General features: G+C 53.8%; 1 non-coding gene across 1 annotated transcript in view; it reads left to right on the top strand.

Annotated features, from left to right (window-relative positions):
- The first annotated feature begins 3,719 nt into the window (after positions 1–3,719).
- The window catches only part of LOC124729959, a 1,909-nt gene continuing 628 nt past the window's right edge, over positions 3,720–5,000 (top strand). Inside the window, exon 1 of the ribosomal RNA XR_007007841.1 lies at positions 3,720–5,000. This exon is cut by the window's right edge and continues 628 nt beyond it. This is a non-coding gene — a ribosomal RNA (small subunit ribosomal RNA).

Here is a 5,000-nt window from a genome sequence, read left to right as displayed (position 1 = left end):
CGCCACCCACAAAGCCTGCAGCCTCTGTCGACCATAGCACCCAATCTCCAGTGGCTCTGCCGCACGAAGCCGTGGACCGGCAATGACTCCACCCGCACCCGTTCGTGCACCACCCCAACCGCCAAACTCGCACCTCCAGCGGATGAACCGGCGGAAGTTTCCCGCACTCGTAAAGTGCAATCCACCCCTATAACTTGCGTTTCATGAAGAGTTATTTCCAATATGCGACATTCCCGCTGTCCCTATACATGAGCCGCGACCTGTACCACTTACGAGCGAGAGACGCGATCGCGTTGCTCACTGTACGGCGTCCGATACCGAGCCATCAGCATGTCGGTCCCCATGCGCGTTGCACTCGCACTCGCAGTCGCAAAAACGTGGGGCAAATATATTACGCGGAAGAGCTATAACAGACCGAGCCCCACTGCATGGGGAGAGTCTTTGTCACTAATGTACACAGATGGAACATTTTGGACTGGAACCAGATTACCCGTACACACGGCGCTGATTAGTAATCAATGCAGAGCCATCAAACTACAGCAAATATACACAACTGTCCGTATACATGCTGAAAGAGTCTGCCCACAATGGGAACCACACGTCAGCCAGACACTCTGATCACGCACCACTCTCTGCTTCTAACGGGCGCACATACAATATGTAAGCACCAGCATGGAACAACATCCAGTGCATCTTCTCCGCCACATTACACAATCCACACTATCACAACCAGACCAGGAGGTCCATGCGGAAAATACAATATCCCAGCCTTTCGACATCCACCATTGCGCAGACCAGGCACCAACACCCACACATGTCCTATACAACGGTGCACCCAACATCACAATAGTACCTCCTGTCACAGCGCACAAACAATGACATGAGTCAAAGACACAGGTCTCACACAAGCATAGAATTGGAGCGCCGCCTCTAATAAGCCAAAGGTGCATCCTGACGTGACAAATCTGATCATGTCACAAGCATTCACTTACTATAATCACTATCAAGGAACCTGCCGCCCCCGCCCCCCCCCCCTACACCTTTCCTTACAACAACGTGTAACCTAACCTAACCTAACCTATGTTGTACCTTAACCTAACCTATGTTGTACCTTAACCTAACCTATGTTGTACCTTAACCTAACCTATGTTGTACCTTAACCTAACCTATGTTGTACCTTAACCTAACCTATGTTGTACCTTAACCTAACCTATGTTGTACCTTAACCTAACCTATGTTGTACCTTAACCTAACCTATGTTGTACCTTAACCTAACCTATGTTGTACCTTAACCTAACCTATGTTGTACCTTAACCTAACCCATGTTGTACCTTAACCTAACCCATGTTGTACCTTAACCTAACCCATGTTGTACCTTAACCTAACCCATGTTGTACCTTAACCTAACCCATGTTGTACCTTAACCTAACCCATGTTGTACCTTAACCTAACCCATGTTGTACCTTAACCTAACCCATGTTGTACCTTAACCTAACCCATGTTGTACCTTAACCTAACCCATGTTGTGCCTTAACCTAACCCATGTTGTGCCTTAACCTAACCCATGTTGTGCCTTAACCTAACCCATGTTGTGCCTTAACCTAACCCATGTTGTGCCCTAACCTAACCCATGTTGTGCCCTAACCTAACCCATGTTGTGCCCTAACCTAACCCATGTTGTGCCCTAACCTAACCCATGTTGTCCCCTAACCTAACCCATGTTGTCCCCTAACCTAACCCATGTTGTCCCCTAACCTAACCCATGTTGTGCCCTAACGTAACCCATGTTGTGCCTTAACGTAACCCATGTTGTGCCTTAACGTAACCCATGTTGTGCCTTAACGTAACCCACGTTGTCCGCTAACGTAACCCACGTTGTCCGCTAACGTAACCCACGTTGTCGCCTAAACCTGCTCTGTAATTGTTATACGACTCGTTCAATTAGTGTAGTGTTGCCCACCCGCAACCCTCGCAATATAGTTCGCTACTCGCACTGCCCGCTCCCCTGTGTATCGCTTCATGTTAAACACCTTGCAAGTCTTGCTGACTTTCCACATGCTCCTGCTGTACACTGTAATGTGGATGGCAGCAGGACGTACATGCCGCCCCCCCCCCCCCCCACCCCTCCCCACGTCCCCACGTCCCCACCTTGCCCCCTGCCTTCGCAAGCTGGTTGGTGACAAGTTTGCATGTTCAATGCCCTTCGCATGCGACGTACGCAGGCTACGTTGTGGTGCGGCCTGTGTCAACTGTCCGCTGATGTCGTACGCGTGAACCACAATCTGTACTGCACATTCGTCCTTATGTACTGAATGATACATCGTGGCACATGTGTGACCGTACAACGACTGCGCCCAAAAACGGCGGACCATACAGTGCAAATATTGTGCACGCAGCTACGTGTCGTCTCCCTATGAGAGCTGGATTGCAGTGTGGTACGCCATAGAGACGTGTGGGAGGAACGGACGCCGTGGATGGCGATCAGCATGAGCTGTGTGTTGATGTATTCGGACCTAGTCGTCTCTCCTCAAACACCGTGATAGCATGGTGCACCGCGTTCCATATCTGCGACATGCTACAGAGGCCGGTTGACAGTCGTTCGAGCAATGGACATCGCATACGTACGGGGGCCACCTTCCACGTATTGTCTAGGCGTGCACATTTTGTTGCGTGTATGTGGGCAGACGTAGTGTGGCGTGACACCTGACACAGGCATGCAATAATCGTTGAAGTTGCTAATGGCGATGGACGCCTACGTTTTCTGGTGAAGTTACGCAAATGAAGAAATGGTAACCCGTTGTGGTGCGGTTGTTCTCGCTAGGGGTGAATCGGTGATGGCGACGATAGGTTGAGGTACTAACCGGTTGTTCCAGCGATACCCACCATGCCGATGAAACTGAACGGCATCTGGGTGTGAAGCGATACGCGGTGGTGGCTGGGTGGGACCGTCCCCGGCCGGTGAGGGGGCGCCTCCCGGCGTGCTGGCCGCGCGGTGCGTGGGCGCACGCGCTACAGCCGGCTGGTGGGGGCGGCCAGTGGCAGGCGCGCCGGCCGACGGACGCGGCAGGCGTCGCAGCTGCGCGCCGGCGCACCCTGCGCGCGGCGCCGTGCGGCCAAAGTAGGTCCTCGCGGGCCCGGTGCGAAGCGCGGTGGACATCTTCAGTGTGCTGGTCCGATTGAGGACTGTGTGCGTTGAGGATGCGCCGCCGCCCGGCGCTCGGCGCCGCGACGCCGTCTGCTGCTCGGTCGCCCCAGCGGTTCTCGCTGGTGGTTTGTATCGCAGCTGTGCGGATGTGTTGGCGCGTGCGCTGTGCTGGGAGAGTTCGCTTCGGCACCCAAGTGGGGCTTTTGTCCTTCTGTGGCGCTGGCGTTGGAGCTGCCGGTCACCGTAGGTGGCGCGTGTTGTCTCCCGCCGGCAATGCCACGACAGCACGCTCCCGGGCCTCTGTCGGCAGCGGCAAGCTCAGTTGGGAGCACGGGTGGTCGCACCGAAAGCGTCTACTCGCCTAACTCCGGGCGATTGCGCCTCTCTCGAACCCGACCAAGTACTTGGGACGGCGCTGCGCGCCGCCGGGACCTGAGAGGGTTTCGAGGTGTATTGTGCAGGGGAGCTCAGCCTCCTCCTGTTTGCAGAATGATTGAGCGGACGCTTGCGTGTTCGCGCGGGCCCCCGGGACACACTCCCGGGCGGCCGGCTGCTCAGCTCTAGTTGGCGCAGCTCCCTGGTTGATCCTGCCAGTAGTCATATGCTTGTCTCAAAGATTAAGCCATGCATGTCTCAGTACAAGCCGCATTAAGGTGAAACCGCGAATGGCTCATTAAATCAGTTATGGTTCCTTAGATCGTACCCACGTTACTTGGATAACTGTGGTAATTCTAGAGCTAATACATGCAAACAGAGTCCCGACCAGAGATGGAAGGGACGCTTTTATTAGATCAAAACCAATCGGTCGGCTCGTCCGGTCCGTTTGCCTTGGTGACTCTGAATAACTTTGGGCTGATCGCACGGTCCTCGTACCGGCGACGCATCTTTCAAATGTCTGCCTTATCAACTGTCGATGGTAGGTTCTGCGCCTACCATGGTTGTAACGGGTAACGGGGAATCAGGGTTCGATTCCGGAGAGGGAGCCTGAGAAACGGCTACCACATCCAAGGAAGGCAGCAGGCGCGCAAATTACCCACTCCCGGCACGGGGAGGTAGTGACGAAAAATAACGATACGGGACTCATCCGAGGCCCCGTAATCGGAATGAGTACACTTTAAATCCTTTAACGAGTATCTATTGGAGGGCAAGTCTGGTGCCAGCAGCCGCGGTAATTCCAGCTCCAATAGCGTATATTAAAGTTGTTGCGGTTAAAAAGCTCGTAGTTGGATTTGTGTCCCACGCTGTTGGTTCACCGCCCGTCGGTGTTTAACTGGCATGTATCGTGGGACGTCCTGCCGGTGGGGCGAGCCGAAGGCGTGCGACCGCCTCGTGCGTGCTCGTGCGTCCCGAGGCGGACCCCGTTGAAATCCTACCAGGGTGCTCTTTATTGAGTGTCTCGGTGGGCCGGCACGTTTACTTTGAACAAATTAGAGTGCTTAAAGCAGGCAAGCCCGCCTGAATACTGTGTGCATGGAATAATGGAATAGGACCTCGGTTCTATTTTGTTGGTTTTCGGAACCCGAGGTAATGATTAATAGGGACAGGCGGGGGCATTCGTATTGCGACGTTAGAGGTGAAATTCTTGGATCGTCGCAAGACGAACAGAAGCGAAAGCATTTGCCAAGTATGTTTTCATTAATCAAGAACGAAAGTTAGAGGTTCGAAGGCGATCAGATACCGCCCTAGTTCTAACCATAAACGATGCCAGCCAGCGATCCGCCGCAGTTCCTCCGATGACTCGGCGGGCAGCCTCCGGGAAACCAAAGCTTTTGGGTTCCGGGGGAAGTATGGTTGCAAAGCTGAAACTTAAAGGAATTGACGGAAGGGCACCACCAGGAGTGGAGCCTGCGGCTTA

The sequence above is a fragment of the Schistocerca piceifrons genome, unplaced genomic scaffold (genome assembly GCF_021461385.2).
Source record: "Schistocerca piceifrons isolate TAMUIC-IGC-003096 unplaced genomic scaffold, iqSchPice1.1 HiC_scaffold_1228, whole genome shotgun sequence".
Taxonomy (NCBI): Eukaryota; Metazoa; Arthropoda; class Insecta; order Orthoptera; family Acrididae; genus Schistocerca; species Schistocerca piceifrons.
This window is presented reverse-complemented; position numbering and strand designations above follow the sequence as displayed.